Source organism: Neolamprologus multifasciatus, chromosome 15 (assembly GCF_963576455.1).
Source record: "Neolamprologus multifasciatus chromosome 15, fNeoMul1.2, whole genome shotgun sequence".
NCBI lineage: Eukaryota > Metazoa > Chordata > Actinopteri > Cichliformes > Cichlidae > Neolamprologus > Neolamprologus multifasciatus.
Genome location: NC_140453.1, coordinates 38,499,668 through 38,515,020, shown reverse-complemented (window position 1 = coordinate 38,515,020; position 15,353 = coordinate 38,499,668).

Sequence of the window (15,353 nt, the reverse complement as noted above, 5' to 3'; positions counted from 1 at the left end):
TTATGAAACATGATTAATATACCACAGGAGGCTGAGAATGGGAAGGAAGTCACATTGCTGTATTTGTCTTATATGTTTAAATGAGACAATAGATATGAACAGAAAGATAATTAACAAATGGCAGACATCAGTCCACCTTTGATTTAAATCATCTAACTCTCGTAGCCTCGGTAATCCTTACCATAACTGTAACCCTACGCTAAGTGATTTTTTTTTCTATTTTATTTGTTCTCTGAAATGTTGCCAATGAAGAAACAAAAGAAAGATCCTTACTGACATGCATCAAAATCCAGCTGAAAATGAACTGGCATTTGTGTTTTTCTAGTCTTAGTGACTACTCGGTGCATTTGAGTCACTTATATTCTTTCCAGAAAAAGGCAAAACCTGCTTTTCTTTTAACCTTGGGTATAAATAAATATAAATAAGGATGAAGAAGTTGCTTACTGTGTGTCCAGCAGTGTTTTTCAAGTTGTTTGAAAAAAAATAATTAGTTACTTATTACTGATTACTTCTCCAAAAAAGTAATCCCATTACGTTACTGATTACTTATTTTCAAAAGTAATTACTTACCTATTACTTTAATATTACTTTTTAAAAACATAATACACAACCTGAATACGTAATAAAGCAATAGACCTTTCAGCCTTTTTCTCTGCATAATCCATCATATAAAATTGAATCAAATGAAAAAGTTTCTAAAAATTGTTTTATTAGTTTTAATCTTTTATCTTTATTCATCAAGCAAAGATTAAATTATATGCAACAGTCTATTGAAGAAATTGTTTATAGTGTTGTCAGCGTTAATCTCGTCAAAATGACGTTAACGCCATAGCCGCATTAACGCGACAAATCTGCGTGGATCAACCCGTGCGTGGGGCTGCACGGCGTCAACGCGTTAGCGTGGTTAGCTCGTTAAAGTGTTAGCACCATCTGCATATTCCAGCATATGAAATAAAATAATGTTTTGTGTTTACACTCATTCTTTCAAATAGATGCAAGGAAAAAACAGCAAAAAATAAATAAAATCAAAGATTCAGCGGCAGTAATTCCTGACCCTCTTTAGTCTGTCCTGTCGCTGATGCAGCGGTCATGTCAGTGGGGGGATCCGGGGCTTTCACATTCCCATGGCAGCGTACTAGGTGTTTGCTCAGAGTTGAAATTAAATTTTTTGCTGAGGAAAGAACTTTTCTTCCCACATAAAGCATACAGTGGACACCAATGTTTTTGTCACACATCTGCCCAGTGATGTCAGTACTTCCAAGCTTTAAACGCTACATCCGTGGTTCACAAACTTTTTTTGCCAGGCCCCCCTTATTTTACAAGAAAAATGTTCGTAAAAGGTTTACACACTTACATACACACACGCAGTTAATGTCCCTCTATTTACAAAGGCAGAGGCATCAGGGTGTGATTATTTTACGTGTAGTTGTTTTTTTCCTGTGTAATAATAAACATTGCTATCAATACATTTTTCAAAAAATGCCTCTCTGTGCAAAATGGGTTTAAAAACATAAACAACTGTGGAATACTGTTTGTCCGTGATTTGAACCGGGGGAACAAATCGTGGCAGGATCAGCCTGATATTATTTGTATCCCACTGTAACTTTACTGTATAAAGAGCTAACATCTCCAAAATGTCAGGAGTAGTTACAAGAGTAGTCATTACAAGAAGTGTTTGTGAACTAAAAATCAAGAATGTCGGATACTGTTTGTCCTTGATTTGAAGAACCCAGCGTGTGCTCCCGATGCAGGGAAAACCAATTCTGCAGGGGAGACCTACCTCGGCACTTGTGCAGGTGAAGCCAAAGGGAAGATTTGCTTCACCATATTTTCAGTCTTTGGCTTAGAATGAAGTTGATTTGGAAACATATTCAGCGATGCTTCATCTCCTGCTTTGCATTTGTGTGGGCGCCCTGTCAAAAACCTGTCCATTATGCTAGCAGTGTCCAAGCGTTTTTTTCTTTTGTTTGTTTTTTTTCCTTTTCATACCCCCCCCCCCCCCCCACCCCGCAATGGCTCTGCACCCCCCATAGGGGGCGGGCCCCACAATTTGGGAAGGTCTGCGCTACATGGTCGTACTCTCTCCCACACTCCATATTATCCATTATTGATCTACACACGTCGTATGCTCGTACATCATTGTCATGAGACACTCTCACAAACAAAATCAGTGGTAGTAGTTTAGTAACGCAGTAACGCAGCATGCTTAAGGGAAAGTACCAGTAATCTAATTACTTTTTTGCAATAGTAATCCCCTAATTATTACTTGAAAAAAGTAAATCTGATTATGCATTACTGCCCATCTCTGGTGTCCAGCACTTTTTGTCCAACTATACCAAAAGTGTTGAATATGAAACAGTGCAGTTCATGTCATATCTGAAACAGACAGGGGATTTAGTTGCTTTGTCAGCCCTTCCTTATCACATTCAGTTTAAAACCACTAAGACGGCCACGATCAAAACACTCTGCTGGAAGCTTCAAGATGAAACCTCACTAAATGGATACATGTAAAAGATGGCTACATCCATCTTTTACATGCTGCCAATCATTAAAATGCAAATTCCAATCACTGTGAACTTGGAACTTTCTCATAAGAAAAACTAAGAAAAGTACAGGATAAATCTAGCCTGAAATTGTTCTGTCAAACTGAATTGATCTTATGCTTTTTGAAATTCATTTCTTAATGTATCCCCCATAAACCACATCTTTACAAATGAGAGAATAAACATTTTAATTTAGCTCATGGTTCCCACACACAGCTCTTTTCAACCACCTGTATTGTAAATTTGTGCTGATACCTCATGAGTGTGGTGGCTGCAGATCTGGCAGTGACACTTGTGTAATCACAGAGGGTCCAGAGGGCAAATCTTCAGACACCCATTTGTTAGCTGACTCAGCAGCCAGTTGGACAGGAAGCTAGCAGATTGGTTGGATGATCTGAGGGTAAGTGATGAGGTGACTGAAGAAAAAGTAGGAGAGCATCTCTTCTGTGATTAAAGACCAGAGCTTCTGACATGCACGATAGCCCAATGACCCAGGCCCAGGAGAGATACACTGACGGCTTTCCTTCTTCCATTCTGCCAAGCCCTTGGCTGCAGCAGTAATTTTCCCACCTCTGGTGAAGTCTTTTAACAACCTCGCTGCAGTCTTTGCACCACATTCCAATGCAATAAAAAATAAGTTGTGCATGCGCAATAGTAAAGAAATTTTTTTTAAAAAATGTAATAAAATAAAATAAAATGGTAGACACTGAAGATGCAGCAAAGAAAACTCAGAAACATAGAAACCTAAAATTACTCATGTAAGCAAGTATTTTGAGGTTTATATTGTTTGAATGTTCCAGAAGCATCAACATTACATTTCATTACATACATACATTACATTGCATGACATTTCACATGTTGATAGGTTTGTAGCTTAAACCTATTCGCTGGAACGTTGAAGACAATATAATTACACAGCAAGCAAGACACAAAATAGGCAAAGTTCTTCATGTTTCTCGTGCACGGGAGAGAACCGGACAAACACCGTTCCTTCGCTTGACCCCAGTTGCTCTCGTCCACTCCCCCGTAACACTGCTCCTTTATTGAGGTTACATGAATATACATAGGTTCATTAACATATGATGTCTACATACAAACAAAGAGTACCTCACCCAGAGAGCTGCCCAGCCAGCCAACATACACTTTACTCGTCACAATGAGACTTCTTCCCTGTCTCTGTCAGTCCCTGCATCCTCCCTGTCCTCGTCGTGTGTTGTCTTCGTCTCCGTTATCAGTTGGTGTTCGCTCGCTCTGTGGTATAGTATCGCTTCCTGTTCCTGCTCAAACACAGTGGTGTTTCTGAGTAGCTTATTTGCTTAGCAGTTTAATTAACAACTTTTAAATACATTCTTTTTTCACAGTATAATCTTCACGTGCTTCATCCGAAGCACACTTTCTCTGTACTCACTACCTAATTTATAGCCAAAGTATTCACTCACTGTCTCTGTACTGTTTCGCTAGCTTAGCTCGTAGCCGACCCGTTAGCACCATGGCTACTTCACCTGTCCCTTCTGCACTTTCTTGCTCATTGTGTCAGATGTTTAGTTACTCCTCGGCCTCCTTTAGCAGTAATGATATCTGTAACAAATGTAGCATATTTGCAGCTCTGGAGGCCAGGATTACTGATCTGGAGACTCGGCTTTGCACCCTGCTCTCACCCTTAGCTAGCCAGGCCCCTGTAGCTGGTGCAGCCGAAGATAGCGTAGGCCCCGCTAGCTGTTCCCCGGCAGACCCCAAGCAGCTGGGGAAAGGCTGGGTAACGGTGAGAAGGAAGCGTAGTCCTAAACAGAAGCCCCAGGTACACCACCAACCCGTTCATGTGTCTAACCGTTTTTCCCCACTCGGTGACACACCCGCTGGGGGTCAAACTCTGGTAATTGGTGATTCTGTTCTCAGACATGTGAAGCTAGAGACACCGGCAACCATAGTCAATTGTCTTCCAGGGGCCAGAGCAGGCGACATTGAAGGAAATTTAAAACTGCTGGCTAAGGGTAAACGTAAATTCAATAAAATCATAATTCACGTCGGCAGTAATGACACCCGGTTACGCCAATCGGAGGTCACTAAAGTCAATATTGAATCGGTGTGTAACTTTGCCAAAACAATGTCGGACTCTGTAGTTTTCTCTGGTCCCCTCCCCAATCAGACCAGGAGTGACATGTTTAGCCGCATGTTCTCCTTAAATTGCTGGCTGTCTGAGTGGTGTCCCAGAAACGATGTGGGCTTCATAGATAATTGGCAAACCTTCTGGAGGAAACCTGGTCTTGTTAGGAGAGATGGCATCCATCCCACTTTGGATGGAGCAGCTCTCATTTCTAGAAATATCGACAAATTTATTAAACCCCTCAAAACATGACTATCCAGAGTTGGAACCAGGAAGCAGAGTTGCAGTCTTACACGCCTCTCTGCAGCTTCTCTCCTCCTGCTACCCCCCCAAAAACCCATCTCCATAGAGATGTCTGCTGTGTCTGCTTCCAAAAAGACAAAAAACAAACTAAAAACCAGCAACAAACAACTTAAACAATCACAAAGAAAGAACAATACAGTATCCACATCTGAACCAAAGAGTAAAACAGTGAAATGTGGATTATTAAATATTAGGTCTCTCTCCTCCAAGTCTCTGTTAGTACATGACTTAATAATTGATCAACAAATTGATTTACTCTGCCTTACAGAAACCTGGTTGCAGCAGGATGATTATGTTAGTTTAAATGAATCAACACCCCCGAGTCATTCTAACTACCAGAAATCTCGAAGCACAGGTCGAGGGGGCGGTGTGGCAGCAATTTTTCACACCAGTCTATTAATTAATGAAAGACCAAGACAGACTTTTAATTCATTTGAAAGCCTGATGCTTAACATTGTCCACCCCAGCTGTGAAACTCAGAAACCAGTATTACTTGTTATCATCTATCGTCCACCTGGGCCTTACACAGAGTTTCTGTCTGATTTCTCAGACTTTATATCTAATTTAGTTCTGAGCTCAGATAAAATAATTATTGTGGGTGATTTTAACATCCATGTAGATGCTAAAAATGACAGCCTCAACATGGCATTTAATCTGTTGTTAGACTCAATTGGTTTCTCTCAAAATGTAAAAGAACCCACCCACCACTTTAATCACACTCTAGATCTTGTTTTAACATATGGCATAGAAACTGAACATTTAACAGTGTTTCCTGAAAACCCTCTCCTGTCTGATCATTTCTTGATAACATTTACATTTACAATAATTGATTACGCAGCAGTGGAGAGTAGACTTTATCAAAGTAGATGTCGTTCTGAAAGCGCTGTAACTAAGTTTAAGAATATAATCCAGCCACTGTTATCATCGTCAATGCCCTGTACCAACACAGAGCAGAGCAGCTATCTGAACGCTACCCCAACAGAGGTCGATTATCTTGTTAATAATTTCACCTCCTCACTACGTACGACTCTGGATACTGTAGCTCCAGTGAAAACTAAGGTCTCTAATCAGAAGTACCTGACCCCGTGGTATAATTCTCAAACACGTACCCTAAAGCAGATGACTCGTAATCTGGAGAGGAAATGGCGTGTCACAAATTTAGAGGATCATCATTTAGCCTGGAGAAATAGTTTGTTGCTTTATAAGAAAGCCCTCCGCGAAGCCAGAACAGCTTACTACTCATCACTGATTGAAGAAAATAAGAACAACCCCAGGTTTCTCTTCAGCACTGTAGCCAGGCTGACAAAAAGTCAGAGCTCTTTTGAGCCAACCATCCCTTTAACGTTAACTAGTGATGACTTCATGAACTTCTTCACAAATAAAATTTTTATCATTAGAGAAAAAATTACCAATAATCATCCCACAGATGTAATATTATCTACAGCTACTCTTAGTTCCATTGATGTTAAGTTAGACTCTTTTTTTCCAATCGATCTTTCTGAGTTAACTTCAATAATTACTTCCTCCAAACCATCAACGTGTCTTTTAGACCCCATTCCTACAAAACTGCTCAAAGAAGTCCTGCCATTGATTAATTCTTCGATCTTATATATGATCAACCTATCTCTAATAATCGGCTATGTACCACAGGCCTTCAAGGTGGCTGCAGTTAAACCTTTACTCAAAAAGCCATCTCTAGACCCAGCAGTCTTAGCTAATTATAGGCCAATCTCCAACCTTCCTTTCATATCAAAAATCCTTGAAAGAGTAGTTGTCAAACAGCTAACAGATCATCTGCAGAGGAATGGTTTATTTGAAGAGTTTCAGTCAAGTTTCAGAGTTCATCACAGCACAGAAACAGCTTTATTGAAGGTTACAAATGATCTTCTTATGGCCTCTGACAGTGGACTCATCTCTGTGCTTGTCCTTCTTGACCTTAGTGCAGCATTCGATACTGTTGACCATAATATTCTATTAGAGCGATTAGAACATGCTGTAGGTATTACAGGTATTGCTCTGCAGTGGTTTGTATCATATCTATCTAATAGACTCCAATTTGTGCATGTAAATGGAGAGTCCTCTTCACACACTGAGGTTAATTATGGAGTTCCACAGGGTTCAGTGCTAGGACCAATTCTGTTTACATTATACATGCTTCCCCTAGGCAGCATCATTAGAAGACATAGCATACATTTTCACTGCTATGCAGATGACACCCAGCTCTATCTGTCCATGAAGCCAGATAACACACACCAATTAGTTAAACTGCAGGAATGTCTTAAAGACATAAAGACTTGGATGGCCACTAACTTTCTGCTTCTTAACTCAGATAAAACTGAGGTCATTGTACTCGGCGCTGAAAAGCTTAGAAATATGGTATCTAACCAGATTCTTACTCTGGATGGCATTACCTTGGCCTCCAGTAACACTGTGAGGAACCTTGGAGTCATTTTTGACCAGGATATGTCCTTCAACGCACATATTAAACAAATATGTAAGACTGCGTTCTTCCATTTGCGCAACATCTCTAAAATTAGAAATATCCTGTCTCAGAGTGACGCTGAAAAACTAGTTCATGCATTTATTACTTCCAGGCTAGACTACTGCAATTCATTATTATCAGGATGTCCAAAAAACTCACTGAAAAGCCTTCAGTTAATCCAAAATGCTGCAGCAAGAGTACTGACAGGGACTAGAAAGAGAGAGCAGATTTCTCCTGTTTTGGCTTCCCTTCATTGGCTTCCTGTTAAATCCAGAATTGAATTCAAAATCCTGCTCCTCACATACAAGGTCTTAAATAATCAGGCCCCATCTTATCTTAATGACCTTGTAGTACCATATCACCCTATTAGAGCACTTCGCTCTCGCTCTGCAGGCCTACTTGTTGTTCCTAGAGTATTTAAAAGTAGAATGGGAGGGAGAGCCTTCAGTTTTCAGGCCCCTCTTCTGTGGAACCAGCTTCCAGTTTGGATTCAGGAGACAGACACTATCTCTACTTTTAAGATTAGGCTTAAAACCTTCCTTTTTGCTAAAGCATATAGTTAGGGCTGGACCAGGTGACCCTGAATCCTCCCTTAGTTATGCTGCAATAGATGTAGGCTGCCGGGGGATTCCCATGATGCATTGAGTTTTTCCTTTCCAGTCACCTTTCTCACTCACTATGTATTAACAGACCTCTCTGTATTGAATCGTATCTGTTATTAATCTCTGTCTCTCTTCCACAGCATGTCTTTATCCTGTCTTCCTTCTCTCACCCCAACCGGTCGCAGCAGATGGCCGCCCCTCCCTGAGCCTGGTTCTGCCGGAGGTTTCTTCCTGTTAAAAGGGAGTTTTTCCTTCCCACTGTCGCCAAAGTGCTTGCTCATAGGGGGTCATATGATTGTTGGGCTTTTGTCTGTATCTATGAAGCGCCTTGAGGCGACATTTGTTGTGATTTGGCGCTATATAAATAAAATTGAATTGAATTGAATTGAATCAGTCATCATAATTTTACCCTCTCTGTGCAAGTCTGCAAATTTCTTTATTAAATCATATGATTCTTAAATTCATCAAGTCTCTCTGTGCCTGGGTCCTCGTCACAAAACATGACATCACTGTTTTGTGCATTTTAACGCAATTTAACCCCACATTTGTGAAAGAAAAGCAAAACACTTTTTTGAAAAGTCTGTAACAAAACCATCAAATCTGATAAAGGTTATTTAAATGCTGCAAAAGAAGAATGGATTGGAATAAAATTAAGAAATTATGAATGATGCTCATAGTGAGTGAAAGGTAAACTGAGTGCACTTTTTGGACAGAGATTCACTTTTAATGTGTATGTATAATATAATACAGATGCATAAAAACACTCCCAAAACAGAATAAATTATTACAAATAAATTATTACAAAATATTTAAAAAGAATATATAAAAATGGAGGCAACTTTGCCTGTGGTAGAATGTATACCATGCATGAAAAAATCTTTATTGCAGATACTAATTTTACTAATTTAATAATACTAATTTTGTGTTGTAAGATTTATGACTTTCATGCTTTCATAGTGGTACTTAGGAGAGCTTAACATTTTTTATCAGGTGGTACACACTGTAAAAAGTTTGAGAAACACTGATAAGTGTATGTGTGCTTTTGGAAAACATTTAAAGCTGCTGTACAGAATCTTTGAAACAAGCTTGAAACATTTTTAGAATATAAACAGAGCACTCTGCTTCTCTTTACAGCTTCTCACTCCACCAGGGCTGTTTGGCTCTTTCTGATAGTGTGCAAATGTGATGTACGTACTGCAGCAGTCATACAGACAACTGGACGGTCCAAAAGTTGGCCTACCTATTACAGGCTGAGGTTTTAGTAGAGTTGTGGCTGAACCACATAAAAATATATAATTAATTTTAATCTCTCCAATCAATTATAATTTTATGTTGGAATGTTGTTAAAGAGGGTCAAAAATGTTTCAACCAAGTTTGTTTTGCAGATTCTGTATAGCAGCTTTAATATAGGGAGAACACAACTTCCAGATTGTGTGAGTAAAATCAGGTTTTTTCTCTTTGTCAGTTTAACAGTTTCTGTTTTGCCTGTCACTGTTCCCTGTCTGTTTTCTTACCTGGTTCTTCCTGACCGCAGGTTACCTGGGTGTAATTTTTACATGGTCTGACTCCTACCTAACTATATAAAGAGTAACTGGAGGTTAAATGTAGCTAGTATGTCCTGTTTTAAGCCAGGCACTTACACCTCCGCTCCGCTGAGCCACCATCGCCCTAGCAGCAACAGCGCTAGAGCCAGAGTAGGGAAGAGGCGAGCTGGAACAAACCATTATGGGGGGGTATCTATACTTTTGTTGTTAAAATGTTACGTATGCTTTTTATATTTTTAGTAGTGTTTCACACAAACAGCAAATATTGTCAAAAAAGTAAGAAATCTTTGGGGGTGCTTTGATTAATTTTGGGGGTGCTGAAGCACCCCCAAAATGGGCTAAAATCGCCCCTGTCCTACCATAAAACAATAAGAGAAGGTACGACCTCTCCCATGCTCCCAGAGTGCTCTCTAATGCACACAAAGTTTGCAGACTATCAAGGATCAAACCTCTACCAATCTACAACTAATTATAAAACTCTAAGAATATATAAGTAGATATTTCTAAGCATAAATGACAATAAACAATACAAAACCTAACACATGTGCCACAAGTTACTGGTTATTTTTTATATCCCTTTTTATTAACTCATGAACATGAGACAGACATTGCTGATATTGTTGAAGGTTTCCTTCTGTTAAAAGAGTCTTACTTTGATACCCGTTCATGAAACCCATTTTCTCCAACTAGGGTTTGAGGATATGTCAAGCTAGCTGTGATGAGTTTGCTTCATGTTATGCCTCAAATGTCTTTCTTGTTCTTTCTTGAGCCATGTAAATGACTTGGATTATCACTTAGTAGCACACAGAGCCAAGTTAAACAAACTTTTATTAGAAGTTTTACATGAACTGCTCAGTTGTTGCCATTCAAACAGTGAGAAAACACATCAAAGCAAACAAACATCTGAGCAAACAACTGTGATTCCCTTTTAAAAACAGTTATATATTGATATTTTTGATGTGATGTGTAAATTGTAGCAACAAGACATGGGCTACAATTATCACTGAGACCATGTTCGATAATGCATATCAACGCACAGACAGAGTTGCTCTGATGGGAAATTCTTGGTGTCAGGTTCCTAATTTCTTGAATTCTTGTGAAATGTTATGCACCAATTTATTATTTGTTTTTGGTGGAACTGTTTTGATATAAAGCAAAACACAAATATCAGGCAACAGGTAACATACTGGGATATAAAGAAGCTTGTCATAGCTATGGTGTTTGTTTGTAGTGGAACCAAGTCACAGACGGCAGAAATAACTCAAAATAGTTGAGTTTTGTTTCAAGTGAGATGATTATAAAGACTTCTGCAACTGTTATTTTTCTGTAAGCTTACTTCCTCCAAGCCCCGGCCAGTTATTCAGCTTAGAGAAAAAACTGGTCAAGGCATGTGATTCTTCCATCAGCTCTCTGTTATTTTCCACTGAAAATAATGTCTTTGTTGTTCTTTTCTTTTTTGCCTTCATGTCTGCTAAGAGCTGACTGGTCAATCATGTTCACTGTAACAAACATGCTTATTCTTCCGTGAATTACTATGGTGGCCAATGTGAATCCAGCAAAAACAACAACAAAACAACTCGGGGCAATCTACTGATAGCTGTGCTTTCTAGCAACAGTCCCAGATATTTGTGTTTTATGACATTTGCACCTGTCAAGAAGACAGATTTGAGTTTGTGGTAGAACAAAGTATACAGACATTTAAATGCATGAAAAAGAAGTTACCTCTGTAAAATAAATGGAAAAATGGCAGCTGAAAGCTCCCTGCAGTGGATGTATGAGCCCTGTGGTTTGGAAGAATACTTATAGTTGTAATCTCGCTGCCGATCCATGAGGAACAGTAAGATGATGGAATAATGCATTATATTTTTGAAGGGAGAGAGAAATGGAGAGGTCTGAATGTGCTGACAGGTTGAATGTATGAAGAGACACAGCAAAGGAGAGAGGAATACAGAGTATCAGTTCAGACACCTCCCTAAAGTTTCACCAAGACCCATAATTCATCTGAAAATTGAGGCCAAGGCTCATGGAAAATAAATCACATCACTTCTTTTTTTGCTCATTAAACTGAGGGGAATTGAGCACAATGCTAACAACCCCATCACCTTGCTTCTATGATTTTTGAGATTTCTTTATGCAGCAGACATTTATTTTGGTGGTAGAATGAAAGGTGGATGATCCTTCATGAGCTGCAATTAATAAAATTACTGCTCAAACTGGCTCGTACATCCCATTGATTCATCACCTGCTGCCAGTGGCTTCCTGCCACACCCTATCACTCTTGCTGAAAAGTCTCAGAGAGACTTTGGGGAAATCAAAGGCTAAAAATTCAGTAATGGAATTTTGATTAGCAATAGCTTTGTGGCTCCAATACTCTCTTGTGATGCGTGACAGTTGTAAAGAAGTACCCTGCCCGAGGCAACAGGCAGATGTGGGAGCGTCTGACCAGGAGGCCTGGGCTTGCTTGGCTGGTGTTCAGCGTCATTCTTGCAGGGGTAAGGTGGGAGAGGAGCAGATGAGGCAGCTGCCGCTGCCTGGGGGTGACCTACAGGAGGGAGCAAGCACATCTGTAACAGCTGACAGGCCAATAAGGGCCGTGTGTCCCATTATCATGAGCAGCAGGAGGATGTGTCATGCTGGGACGTCTGCACAGAATCACACTGCAGCTGACTCTCATCTGCCCTAACCAGCAGGGAAACAGCCCCGCAGCTTATTTCACCTACTGATTCTCTCCAAACCTCCTTTCACAGTGCTAATAAATATGATATGAGCATTATCATATGATCATTTCTCACAGAAAATCATGAGCAGTGAGCAGCAATTAACAACAAAATACAGCAGCAGAAAATAAGTTCTCCCTGCTACAGTGATTCCCTACAATTTATGGAGCAGTTTGAAAATAAAGGGCAGAGCAAGAGAGGCTTTCAAAGCTATTGGCTCATATAAATTACACTTAAAAATGTAAAAATACATATAGCTCCATATTTGGACCTGAATAAATAATATTAAGACATTATGAGTGATTATTTGCATCACTATATGGCGGCCCTGAGAGGTCAAAACGTACTATAGCTTAGGTAAACACCAGCAAATACCAAAATGCTACCAAAGCACACAAAACATTAAAAATTGAGTAAAACACAATGGGAATGAAAATGGTGCTGCAAAGGCTCAGAAAAGACTAAATAAGTGTTTTGGGGGGGAAACAATAATGTGACAGAACAGCTGCAGAAGGGACAAGCTAATAGTAAACATGTTTATGTAGTAGGATCATACGATTAAAACCTAATACCTCATTTTCTCCCTCACCACACAGATAAAGCCTGGTGTGTCTCAGTGCAATCCTTTGTCTGTTTTCAATTTATTTAACTTCTGTAGCTGGTCCGTCACATTAATGTCTCCCCAAAAACACTTCTATTGTGTTTTGTGTGATTGTGTTTTGTTCTGCTTTTGCTGAGTTCCAGTCAAATGTCTTTTGCAGCATTTCTCTATTACCTGCCTTCTTAAGTTGTCTGTTTGACCTTTCAGGGCCTTGAATAGTAAACTTCACTTCTTTTATCATATCTGGGTCTCCTCCTTAACCATTTTCCAGCATATAATTTCCGGTGAGTTTACAATGTTAAGGTACAACACAAGTATTTGAAGTGAAGGAGCACACAATATGAATTCACCTCATGTACCAGCAGGTCAAACAGTATTTGTGTATTTACTGCAACATATTGATAAAGCATTTGTACTGTAGGGCCAACAAAAGGCAGAAGGTGCTACTATCATCATTCTGAAGTTTTAGAGAAGAACTGTATTACGAGGAGGTGAATTCAATGGGAAGAGAAGCCAGGCAGCTCCATTTACAGTCTCATTACTTGGAGTGAGTCTGTGTTATGCTCTCAGAGATGGCTGGAAATGGCTCCCAGCCTCTCTACACTAACTGAGCACTGAAGCACGTCGCAGCAGCCGACTGTTAGTGATGTGTCGAAGCAGACGAATGATGATGCCTTTCTTCTCTCTGTGTGTGAAGTTTGGTTGCCACACAAGTGGAGAGAAGAGATCATTTTGGGTAGCTAAGGGGGCTTATAGAGTGCCTGTGAGAACTGCTATTTTGTTTCCTGTATTCTGCTGCTGAAAAAGAAGAAGAGTGGAGGGTGACCAGGGGGGTAGTGCAGGTGGGGCAGGGCAGCAGCCACCACAAATCAATATGAGAAAAGCAGATGAATAGATTTCCAACTCAAATACTCTTGCAGTAGCCCTGCTAATGACCCTGAGGGTTGTAATCCAAGGTGTTAGACATGGAAAGGCACTCGCTGTGCGTTGATCAAATCATTGTCCAGATGTCCTCTCCTCACACTCCACTGACATTTTTCAGGATCATTTTAAACTGCCATTAATCCCCAGCTCGATAGGAGACATGCTATTTCTGCTTCTCCTTTACTGCATGGCCTGATACTTACTGCACTAAACAGCTTTTGTTCAACAGCAAAGATAAAATAGTCTGATTCTCTGCACAAGACTGGATAAAAAGGTGACATTTCCCTGCTCTCCAAAGTAACTTTGACACAGGGGTAGGCAATTTGGGACTCCAAATGTACTGAGGAGTTTGTAAACTTGAATACTTTTGTTCAGTTTCTTTTTATGCAAAGAAAAATCCAAGCAAACTATGTGAGAATATCTGCCCAGTTTTTTGGCTTGGTGCTTTTGTAAGAGCGAGAAAGTCAAAGCAGAACTTTATTCTGGATTTGTGCATATAGCTGCACCTAGTGCAGCTAAAGTTTGTTCTTGTACTTCTCAAAAACAAAAGTCCAAGGGTCAGTTAATCCTGGTGGTACTTATTGATTGATTCAGTCCTTCAAAAGAGAATTAGATTTACCAAGGCTAATTCAATCACCCAAGATGGCTTTGCAACCTTGTGGTCACAGACATGGCAGGACTATAATCAGGAAATTATGATCAGCATCTCTCAAATCACAAATATGACAAAAACAAGAAAGAGAAACGAGTAACTGACAAGTCAGGAATATCAGTCTAAACAATGAAAAACACTTGAAAAAGTGAGAAATGAAGAAAGAGAAATAGCAAGAGACTAAAATTCCAAAAGCCTACAGAAAAGAAGTGATCAGTGTGTGTCATTTAGTCATAGCAACTGTCCACGGCAGTAAAATCTTTTTTCTCATTTATTTAGTCCTTTACAGCCCTCATTCTGAGCCACTAACCGGATGCAGCGGTGTTGGCTTCTTTTCAGGAGCTACAGTAGTTAGATATTCCTGTTATTTGTGTCAAATCACACGCATAAATAAATGCTTAGAGGCACTGACAAGACATCCCACCTTTGTTGCCAAAAATGGCAATGTTGGCTCTCAACTGGTGGTGGCATAAAGGATCAACTAATGTTGCAATACACAGGCCTATACTTTTTTAATATTTTTGTAAGTCTTGGATATCGGAGATCCCACCCTGTGTTTTTCTTCATTTAACTTACAAATGGTCTGTTGATGATGGGTCAGCTGTAATTCATAAGTAGCAACAAAGCTACACTGTAGCATCAAAGCTACACTGTAGCATCATAGCTACATGGTACATAAATACAAACATTTTGACATTGGTTAGCATATATTCACTCCAGAGGGTGATCCACAGTCATGTACAACCATAGTGTTCCCTCCATCTGCAGCTGTGTGAAAAAAGAAAGACGCAAAGAAAAAGCTACAGCAGCTACTATACCTGAATGTGGACATGTTTTATCAGAACACACTTTCTCCAGGAAAATGACTCTTAGTATTCATT